A 12,064-nucleotide genomic window follows, 5' to 3' on the forward strand; every position below is an offset into this window, starting at 1 on the left:
CGCCACCTTAGGTGTATGTGGCTGGCGCCTTAGCCGCTTGAGCCACAGGCGCCGAGCCCAAATGCTTCTTTTTAACTCCTCTCAAAACCTAGTATTATAATTGTTGTCTAATTTTAAAAACTGTTTCAAGTAAATGGGTGTAGTATCTCGTTCCTGTAATCCTATTTACTTAGGAGACTGGGGCACCATGATCACTTAAGCCCAGGATTTAGAGACCAGCCTGGGCAACAGACCCCTATCTCTACAAAAATATAAAAATATCAGCCAGGTGTAGTGGCATGCACCTGGGGTCCCAGACACTCCAGATGCTAAAGCAGGAAGATCACATGAGCCCAGGAGTTGGAGGTTGCAGTGAGTTATGATCAATGCCCTCCAGCCTGGATGAACAGAACAAGACTCCCATCTTTAAAAAAAAAAAAAAAAAAAAGGTGGGGCTCAGCTCATGCCTATAATCCTAGCACTCTGGGAGGCTGAGGCAGGTAGATTGCTTGAGCTCATGAGTTCAAGAGCAACCTGAGCAAAAGCAAAACCCTGTCTCTACTAAAAATAGAAAAAACTGAGGCAAGAGTATCACTCGAGCCCAAAAGTGGAGGCTGCTGTGAGCTATGATGCCACAGCACTCTACCCAGGCAAACAGCTTGAGACTCCGTCTCAAAAAAATAACCAAAAAACCCTAAAATTGTTGGGCCAGGTGCTGTGGCTCATACCTGTAATCCTTACATTCTGGGAGGCCAAGGAGGGTGAATTTCCTGAGCTTAGGAGTTGGAAACCAGCCTGAGCAAGAGGGAGACCCCATCTCTAAAACTAGCCAGGTGTTGTGGTGGGCACCTATAGTTCCAGCTACTCAGGAGGCTGAGGCAAGAGGATTGCTTGAGCCCAACAGTTTGAGGTTGCTGTTAGTTACAATGCCATTTCACTCTACTGAGGGCTACAAAGTTAGACTACCTCAAAAAAAAAAAAGTTTCAACAATTAAAATGGTATGGAAAGAACACTGGGCCAGAAATAAAGAGGACAAAGTTCTAAACTTGCCAATTGAAGAAGCTGTGTACATTTCAATAAGTTCCTCATTCTATGTAGGTTTCAGTTTCTCCAACTATAAAATAAGAAAGCAGGAATAGATCACTTCTAAATTTTCTTCTGGTGTTATTGTTTTGAGACAGAGTCTTGCTCTATCTCTAAGACTAGAGTACAATGGCATCATCATGGCTTACTGCAGCCTCAAACTCTTGGGTTGGACCAATTCTCCTGCCTCCACTTCTTGAGTAGCTAGAAAACAGACCTGTAACATTGTACCCAGCTAATTTTTCTTTTTTCTTTTTTTTTGAGACCGAGTACCACTATGTCATCCTCAATAGTGTCTTGGTGTCACAGCTCACAGCAATCTCCAACTATTAGGTTTAAGCGATTCTCTTGCCTCAGCCTCCCAAGTAGCTGGGACTACATACAGGTGCCCACCAGAATGCCCAGCTATTTTTTGTTGCAGTTGTCATTGTTGTTTAGCTGGCCTGGGTCAGGTTCGAACCCGCCAGTTTCAGTGTATATGGCTGGCACGGTAACCACTGTGCTACAGGCACCGAGCCAATTTTTCTATTTTTTGTAGAGACAGGGTCTGGCTCTTGTTCAAGAACCCAAGGTTTTTAACTCTTGGATTCAAGCGATCCTCAATCCACCTCAGCCTCCCAAAGCAGTAGGATTAGAGGTACACCACTGTGCCCAGACACCTTGCTCTTTTTAACATTCTTTTTCTTTTTTTTCTGAATTTTTTTTTTTGGCCAGGGCCAGGTTTGAACCCGCCACCTCCTGTATATGGGGCTGGCACTTTACTCCTTTGAGCCACAGACAGTGTCCTCTTTTTAACATTCTTTAATACAAGAACAAATTCCCTTAGCTTATAACACTTCTGCTGGGAAGACTTTACTTCTTGCAGGACGTAAGAACTCTACTAACACTGCTCAGAAATCCACATGGATGTTTCCAGTGCTTTTCCAACAGCTGTGTCACTAACGGAAGCAGAACACACCATTGATAAGAAAGAATGCTCTAGTCATCCAAAGAAAAATGGAGTCAAGCCCCACCACTTTTACAGTCCCAAAAAAATCTCTTAAATAAGACACCATTGGCTCGGCGCCTGTGGCTCAAGTGGCTAAGGTGCCAGCCACATACACCTAAGGTGGTGGGTTTGAATCCAGCCCGGGCTGCCAAAACAACAATGACAGCTGCAACCAAAAAAAAAAAAAAAAATAGCCGGTTGTTGTGGCGGGTGCCTATGGTCCTAGCTACTTGGGAGGCTGAGGCAGGAGACTCGCTTGAGCCCAGGAGATGGAGGTTGCTGTGAGCTGTGATGCCACAGCACTCTACTCAGGAGGATAGCTTGAGGCTCTGTCTCAAAAAAAAGACACCACTGCAGTGGTAAGAAGATAAAAATTACAGTGATAATGGCAGATTTTAGCAAGCCAATCCCATCACCTGAAGTAAGGTTCTTTTTGTAAGTTAAAGAAAGCCCAATTTTTGAGTCCACTCATCCACTTTTTTCATCCTCTGGGACCACAGGATGAAAGGAAAGCAGTCTTCATAAGTAGTGTTTCACCTCTTCTCGGTCCTCAACCTGCTTGCCACTCTTTAATGCCTAGCCTTGACAAAGTTTTAGGTTTTTCTCATGCCTCAGAAACCCAAGTGAATCCCTGACAGAGGAACACAACTGTTTAATTTGCAAGCTGGCCACTTTTATTTTTTATTTTTTTCTGAGACAGAGCCTCAAGCTATCGCTCTGGGTAGAGTGCCATGGCATTACAGCTCACAGCAACCTCCAACTCCTGGGCTCAAGTGATTCTCTTGCCTCAGCTTCCCAAGTAGCTGAGGCTACAGGCATTCGCCACAATGCCTGGCTATTTTTTGGTTGTAGTTGTCATTGTTTGGCGGGCCCGGGCTAGATTTGAACCTGCCAACTCTGGTGTATGTGGCTGGCGCCTTAGCCGCTTAGGCACCACCTGCCACTTTTAAATCTTTTTGTAAAACTCAAGTCACAGATATGCTCCCTCTATGGCCAGTTACTTCAGATCAAAGGATGAAGTCTCCAAAGTCTATGTGTGTGACAGTATGTTGAATGCAGTTAAACAGAGCTGAAAACACACTGCTGACAGCTGCAGAGGAGACAAAAATCTAAAATGTTATAACTGGTTATATCTTCCTAGGTTTTTCTGGTATGAAAAAGTATGTTCAGCTTAATATTTCAAAAATTAAAGAATTGGAAATATAGATTTATACATGCTATTTCATATTTTAATAACCACTGATCAAGACTAGTCCAGTGGCTCACGCCTGTAATCCTAGCACTCTGAGAGGCTAAGGTGGGTGGATTGTTTGAGCTCATGATTTGGAGATCAGCCTGAGCAAGAGCCCTACACAGGCATGATGCTGTATGCTTGTAGTCCCAGTTACTCAGGAGGCTGAGGCAAAAGGATAACTTGAACCTAGGAGTTTGAGGTTGCTGTGAGCGATGATGATGCCATGACACTCTACCTTGGGCAACAGAGTAAGACTTGGTCTCAATACATACACTGAGGTTGGCAAGTTCGAACCTGGCCCGGGCCAGCTAAAACAACAACTGCAACAACAACAACAAAAAATAGCTGGGCATTGTGGCGGGCACCTATAGTCCCTGCTACTTGGGAGGCCAAGTTGAGGCAAGAGAATTACTTACGCCCAAGAGTTTGAGGTTGCTTTGAGCTGTGATGCCAGGGTGCTCTCTACCCACTTTAATAGCTTGAGACTTTGTCTCAATAAAAAGAAAAAGAGTCAATCGAATCACTATGAACACTAAATTTCAACCTATTTGGGGATGAGGAATTGGGTCTAGTAAGTAGACAGAGTAAAAAGTCTAAAAAGACTTTCTTAGCTGCTACTTCTATGTATATTCATGACCTACTTAAACCGTGGTTTGATCTTGGATTCTAATGGCTTGAAACCTAGATTGCTTAGCTCACCTGAGATTAATCTCTAACTGAAAGCCAAGTCAATATTTTATAAATAGTAAACCAATTTTAGATCTGAACATAGATCAGATCTGCATAGGACTATGAAAAATACACTAGAATACCTGTCAAGAACTGGGTTCTAGCCCAAATTCTATCATGAAGATTTGTAACTTTGGTCCTGTTTTCTGATGTGCAAAGGAACTATATTAGACTATATTTATAATTCCCAAATGCTCATCTATGGACCAGTCTATAGGAAAAAGGGGGGAGGGGAAGATTGTAGTGAGACCTTCATACATCAACTACTAAAGTAGTAGGCTTTATTCTGATAACGTGCCCTATCTTTTTGTAATTAAAATATCATTTCTTCTACTTGGGAGGCTGAGGCCATTGCTTAAGCCCCAAGAGTTTGAGGTTCCTGTGAGCTGTCACGCCAAGGCACTCTAGTGAGGGTGACATAGTGAGATTCTCTCTCTCTCTCTCAAAAAAAAAAAAAAAAAAAAAAAGATTTCTTTTGGGCCAGGTGTGGTGACTTACTCCTGTAATCCCAGCACTTAGAAAAGGGCCAAGGTGGAAGATTGCTTGTACCCAGGAGTTCAAGACCAGCTTGGGCAACAAGCGAGACCCTATCTCTACAAACAAAAGTTAGCCAGGCATATTGGTGCATGCACTTGTAGTCCCACCTACTTGGGAGGTTGAGGCAGAAGGATGGCTTCAGCATAGGAGCTCAAGTTTACAGTGAGCTATAATGATCCCACTGCATGCTAGCCCAGGCAACAGAGTGATACATTGTCTCCAAAAAAAAAATAAAAACACCCCCAAACCCCACATCATTTCTTTTATAAAGTGATCGTGATTTTAAATAAAATATTTAATTTCATTCACATCCAGAGTTTGCTTTCCAGACTGCCTCTACAACACTGAGGAGATTTAACCTTCTCTAAACAATACCTTACTCCTTTAACAAATCATCACCCATAATCCTATTTCCTAAATGCCTCTCAAATCAATCCCTTCCCATCTAGTCATACAGTCACTCCCTCATCGTCAGGCCCTTTCATCCCTCACCTCAACTCTTTGTCAATGTACTTCTCTCCCTCTCCAGTCTATCCTCTATGTTGCTTTCAAAATGATCTGCCTCAAACACAAATTCAATCCAAAAATACCCCCACAAATCCAATCCAGCTATAAATCCATCACTGGCTTCCCATCACTTAAAATATAATCCAAAGTCCTTAGTTTAGCCTACAAAATCATTCCTTACAGATTGGGAGAGGAACTGAAGTTACTTATTCTCTCCTTCTGGTCCATATCTAGCCCTGATCTTATGGGTCCCCTAAACAAGTCTTAAATTTGTAAGTGTCTTCAAAGTAGGATCCTTTTCAACTTTGTTTATATTCCCCACAGGCCTAACACATTACAGACATTCAAATACAGTTGTCCCTAGTATCCATGGTGATTCATTCCAGGGCCCCCATGGATACCAAAATCCATGAATGCTCAAATCCCTTACATAAAATGGCACAGAATTTGCATATAACCTACACACATCCTTCCGTATATTTTAAATCATCTCTAGATTATGTATAATACCTAATAATGCCTACACATCACTTCATTTGTATGGATTTGGCATAGCATTCAGCATGTGGCAAATTCAAATTTTGCTTTTTGCAACTCTATAGGACTTTTTTTTTCCCCTGAATAATTTTGATCCATGATTGGTTGAATCCATGGATAACAGGGGCCAATTGTACTGTATTTACAAAAAGGAAAGAATAGGCTTGGCGCCTGTGGCTCAAGTGGCTAAGGCGCCAGCCACATACAACTAAGGTAGTGGTTTCGAATCCAGCCCGAGCCCACCAAAAAAACAATGACGGCTGCAACTAAAAAGAAAAAAAAAAAAAAAAATAGCCAGGCGTTGTGGTGGGTGCCTGTGGTCCCAGCTACTTGTAAGGCTGAAGCAGGAGACTCACTAGAGCCCAGGAGTTGGAGGTTGCTGTGAACTGTGACACCACGGCACTCTACCCAGGGGGACAGCTTGAGGCTCTATTTCAAAAAGAAAAAAAAAAAAAAAGGAAAGAATAACAGTTAAATATATTGAGTCCCAAATATACTCTATACAATTTACCAATATTAATTTATTTAAACCTCAAGCAACTCTACAAGCAAGGTACTTCTATTCTCTATTTTACAAATGAGGAATCTGAAATACAAACATTAAATAAACTGCCCAAGGTTGCATGGCTAATAAGCAAAGTTGGGATATGAATCCAGGAAATCTGCCTCCAGGGCCTGAACTCTTAACCACTTCACTATCCTACTTCTCACAAAAGAGAAGAAAAGAAAAGGAAGACTCCCCTTACTTATTTAAGGTACACATGCATTAAGCAATTCTGGCTTTTTTTTAACCTCTCACACACTTAGCTAACTCATCCTTTCTTCAGCCTCAACCTAGAGGCTGGAATACTTTGGCAGCATCCGCTCATTCAGTCAACAAATGTTCACTGGGCAGATATAAAGGTGATAGATGATTCTGAGCCCTAAAACTACTGGTAGTGAGAACCATATATAGTCTCACTAGTAATCAAAAGGAAAAAAAAAAAAAAGTAAAGTAATATTTACCTGAAGAAACTGGCAAAAATTAAAAAAAAATGGTATCAGGGTGGGCAAGGGTACCCACTATTGGTGTAAATTTTGGTTTTTGTGAAACAGGTTCTTGCTTTGTCCCTTAGACTAGAGAGCGATGGAATAATAACAGCTAACTGCAACCCCAATCCCTGGGCTTCAGCAATCCTCCTGGCTCAGCCTCCTAAGTAGCTAGAAGTATAGGCATATACCATTACGCCTGGCTGATTTTTTCAATTTTTTATGGAGAAGAGGGTCTCATTTTTGCCCAGGCGATCTCAAACTCCTGGCCTCATGCAATCCTCCTACCTCAGCTTCCCAAAGTGCTGGGATTACAGACATGAGCCATTGTTCTCAGAAACTTATAGGTATTTATTAAAATTTAAAAGGTGTACATCCTGTAACCGCTTAGCAACAACACTTCCAGGTCTCTATCCTACACATTTGTCAAGTATATTTATTGCAGCAATGAAAATCTAAAGGTCGGCTCGGCGCCTATAGCTCAACCGGCTAAGGCGCCAGCCATGTACACCTAAGGTGGCGGGTTCGAATCCCCAGCCCGGACCCGCCAAACAACAATAACGGCTGCAACCAAAAAATAGCCGGGCGTTGTGGCAGGCGCCTGTGGTCCCAGCCACTTGGGAGGCGGAGGCAGGAGACTCGCTTGAGCCCAGGAGTTGGAGGTTGCTGTGAGCTGTAATGCCACGGCACTCTGCCCAGGGGGACAGCTTGAGGCTCTGTCTCAAAAAAAAAAAAAAAAATCTAAAGGTCCATCAAAACATAAGTAAACTTGATACATCCTTATTACTATGTAGCAATTAGAAAAAATTTCATCTACAAGTACAAAGTAAGAACTTTAAGACATACCAAGTTGGCTAGGCCTCCAGAAGCAGTGGTATCCGTGCCAGCCACATACACCAAAGGTGGCGGATTTGAACCTGGCTGTGGCCAGCTAACCAACAATGACTATTGCAACAAAAAATAGCTGGGGATTGTGGCGGGTGCCTGTAGTCCCAGCTACTTGGGAGGCTGAAGCAGGAGAATCACTTGAGCCCAAGAGTTTGAGGTTGCTGTGAGATGAGATGCCACAGCACTCTACTGAGGGTAACAATGAGACTCTGTCTCAAAAAAAAAAAACCAAAAACACACATAACAAGTTGAAATGAGCAAGCTATAGAATACATAGTATCATTTCACATAAATATATACACACACACACAAAATGTACTAAAGTTTTCCGTTACATTTCACATCAAAAGAAAAATGGCCTGAGCAAGAGTGAGAACCTCATTTCTTTTTTTTTTTTTTTTAATTGAATGGTAACTATGTATATTAATGCACTTCTGGGGTACAGTGTGGGGTTTTCACATGCAATCCGAAATACTTCCATCAAACTGGTCAACACAGCCTTCATGTCATTTTCTCAGTTATTGTTTTAAAACGTTCACATTCTACTCTTAGAAAGATTCACTTGTACCCCTATAAGATAAACCTCAGAAGTGATCCCTCCAAACCCCCTCCCAGAACCTCATCTCTTAAAAAAAAAAAAAAAAGCCAAACATGAAAAATTAGCCAAACATAGTGGCATATACCCACAGTCCCAGCTACTGGAGAGGCTGAGGAAGACCACTTGAACCCTGGAATTTGAGGTTGAAGTAAGCCATGATGACAGAGATGACAGAGTGAGACCATGTCAGAAAAAAAGAAGGGGAAAGGGAGGGGAAAGGAAAGAACTCTAGTCTATGAAGATAGAATTATAAAAAGAAAAACAAGAGCACTTTGAGGGACAGAAACCAGGGGGTGATGATTAAGGTAAATAACGGCAACAGAAGACCCAAAGTTATGTAAAAGTGAGTTATAGTAAAACGTGAGAAATGCAGGGCACAGTGGGTCACGCCTATAATCCTAGCACTTTGGGAGACTGAGGTGGGAGTACTGCCCAAGCTCAGGAATTCAAGACCAGCCTGAGCTAGAGCAAGACCTAGCTGGGCACTGTGGCAGGTGCCTGTAGTCTGAACCATTTGGGAGGCCAAAGCAAAAGGATCACTTGTGCCCAGGAGTTTGAGGTTGCTGTGAGCTGTGATGCTATAGCACTCTACCGAGGGTAACAAAGTAAGACTCGGTCTCAAAAAAAAAAAGTGGGAAATGGCTCTAAACCATGCAAAGAGTCATAATTCCCAAATAAAGCAAGCAGAAAGGGTAATTCTGACATTGCTGGAAATTTCTAGAAAACAGTGGAATAACTGGGGAGAAAAGACATATTTCAGACAAATGCTAGAAAGGCAGAGATAAAAGCTAACCTTCTCAGAAGAAAAATAGGTCAATCTTCTAGTTCTACAACCTAAACCCAGGCATTTCTTCATGATTATTAAAATCCAAATGCAACATCAAACTTAAAAGAATAATATCTTTCAGTGAGGTTAAATTTAACAAATAATTGGTTTAGATGAAGGCAAATAATTACTTTAGGGTAGATAAGCTCATAGTGTATATAGAATAAAAACTGCCCTTATCCCAGAACATTTTAGGAAACTAAAGTATACAGTACATTATTATTTAATAAATGTATTTACTTTATGGCTGACCCTACAGTACCTCTTAAGTTTGTATTGATATAATCTTGAATCAAACCAAAAGAAAAAATTTTTTCCTTGTTTTCTTTTTTCTTTGAGACAGAGTTTTGCTCTGTCTCCTTGGCTAGCATGCAGTGACATCATCATAGCTCACTGCAATCTCAAATTTTTGGGCTCAAGCAATTCAATTCCCTGCCTTAGCCTCTGAGTAGCTAGGATCATAAGTGTATGCCACCATGCCTGGTGGGTGCCTATAGGCCCAGATACTTGGGAGGCTGAGGTAAGACGATCACTTGAGCTCAAGAGTTTGAGGTTGCTGTAAGCTATGACACCAGAGCACTCTACCAAAGGCAACATAGTGAGACTGTCTCAAAAAAAAAAAAAAAAAAAAAAAAAAAGAATCACATTCAAAGCTTAGCTCAGTGGTATACCTCTAGTTCTAGCTACTTGGGAGACTGAGGTGGGAAGATTGTTTGAACTAGGCAGGAGTCTGTGAGTGTAATCAGGGCAACATATTGAGATCTAGTCTCTAAAAGAACAAAAACAAAACAAACAATAACAAAAAACCCTGTCAGGTATGAAGACATGCAACTGTAGTTCTAGGCTCAGAAGTTCAAGATTACAGTGAGCTATAAACACCACTATACTCTAGCCTGGGAGACAGAGCAAGACTCAGTCTTTTTTTAAAAAAAAAAATCACATTCTAAAGTCCTGTTGAATGACTACTTGGATGAAGACAATGTTTTTCTTCTTTTTCTCTCAGAAATTTACTGCACACTCATAAATTCTTAAGTTTGGGGAAACCACCTAGGGTATAATCATCTTAAATATGTACTCATGTTTTGTGACGTGATTTATACCATCAATTTTACCATCAGCCTAACAGTCTAAAAGTACTGCTGTCACACTGCACTTATCTACTAGTTCCTCTAACAACTATAAAACACCTCCACTGGCTCGGTGCCTGTTAGTTCAAGTGGCTAAGGTGCCAGCGACATACACCTCAGGTGGTGGTTTCGAGTCCAGCCTGGGCCAGGCAAACAACAATGACGGCTGCAACCAAAAAAATAGCCGGGCATTGTGGTGGGTGCCTGTGGTCCCAGCTACTTGGGAGGCGGAGGCAGGAGACTCGCTTGAGCCCAGGAGTTGGAGGTTGCTATGAGCTATGATGCCACAGCACTCTACTCAGGGGGACAGCCTGAGGCTCTGTCTCAAAAAAAAAAAAAAACAAACACCTCCACTAATCAATCAATTTTCTTCTCTTTGCCATTATGAAAATAAGGAAAATGAAAAATTATGGATTCTCTCTCAAATGTTTAATGAAAGCTGAAAAGTTATAAAAATAGTTTAAAATTATCATATACCCTTCATCTAAATTCTCCAAATGTTAACATCTTACAGTATCTTATGGTCTCCCCTGACTTCTTATAGTATTTTATGGTATCTCCTGACTTCTTTTACACTATCTTAAAAGATGCTGTAATGTTTCAGGCAAAGTAGTAAGAAAACTGAAGTGTTAACCAAGAATGATTTATTTCACTACTGCATTATCTTTTAAAGCAATTCCATCATTCTCCCATTATCCTATTATTTTAGTCTTTTTTTTAAGCATATTTGGGAATAATTGATGAGTAATGATAAAATAATCCTAGGTTGATGAAATACCAAAGTATGTCAAGATACAGGAAAAATAAGATCACTAAGACCACATAACATGTCTTACTTAGATAAATAAATAGTAATGGTTAAAATGAGTTTACTCCTTTAAAAAAAAGTAAATTTTCTGTTTCACAAAAAGTCCTGAAACACACATTATCACAAGTAGTTGGGTCTACTCAAAAATTAAAACTGGGTCCAACTGACACTGATGTTATGCCTATTGTTCTAGATAGGAAATGAACAGGAAACAAGTTAAATTCAAAAGGTATTATTAATTATTAGCAATGTTAATTTTCTGATTTAGATCATTGGATCATGGTTTTGAAAGATGCACTTGCAGAATCTGGGTGATAGTTATGTGGCAATTCTTTGGATTATTTTTCCAACTTTTATGAAGTCTAAAATTATTTTGTTAAATGTTAAATGAAAAGTTTAAAAAATTTCAAGAATTTATAGTAGGCAGATATATTAAAAGGAAATCATGTTTCCCTATTTCCAAGGCAATTAACATTTAGTGTGCCAAACTTCCTATAAATTAACTAAAAATGATGTAAAACAACAGACTAAGTGTAACAGGAGATATGCTGGCTACAATTATAAAGAAAACATTATAGGCTTGGCACTTGTAGCTTAGCAGCTAGGACACCAGCCACATACACTGGAGCTGGCAGGTTTGAGCGAGGGCCTGCCAAACAACGACAACTGCAACCAAAAAATAGCCAGGCGTTGTGGCAGGTGCTTAAGTCCCAGCTACTTGGGAGGCTGAGGCAAGATAACCGCTTAAGCACAAGAATTTGAGGCTGCTGTGAGCTGTGATGCTACAACACTCTACCGAGGGCGACACAGGGAGACTCTGTCTCAAATAAATAAATAAAGAAAGAATGCACCACCTGGGTGTGGTGGTTCAAGCTTGTAGTCCCCAACTATAAGCCTTGGCAGGCTGAGACAGGAGGAGCCAAGAGTTGGGAGTTCAGCCTGGGCAACACAGCAAGACCCTGTCTCATTAATAAAAGTTTGAAAAAGAGGCTTGGCACCTGTAGCTCAGCAGCTAAGGCGCCAGCCACATACACCAGAGATGGCAGGTTCAAATCCAGCCCTGGCCTGCCAAACAACAACTACAACCAAAAAATAGCTAGGTGTTGTGGCAGGTGCCTGTAGTCCCAGCTACTTGGGAGGCTGAGGCAAGAGAATCGCTTAAGCCCAGGAAGTTAAGGTTTTTTTGAGCTGTG

General features: G+C 41.1%; 1 protein-coding gene across 2 annotated transcripts in view; it reads right to left on the reverse strand.

Moving 5' to 3' along the window:
• LOC100940579 (paired amphipathic helix protein Sin3a) overlaps window positions 1-12,064 on the reverse strand; it is a 76,848-nt gene that overhangs the window by 52,210 nt on the left and 12,574 nt on the right. The window lies entirely within an intron of this gene.

The sequence above is a fragment of the Otolemur garnettii genome, unplaced genomic scaffold (genome assembly GCF_000181295.1).
Source record: "Otolemur garnettii isolate 467f Iridium unplaced genomic scaffold, OtoGar3 scaffold00011, whole genome shotgun sequence".
NCBI classification, from domain to species: domain Eukaryota; kingdom Metazoa; phylum Chordata; class Mammalia; order Primates; family Galagidae; genus Otolemur; species Otolemur garnettii.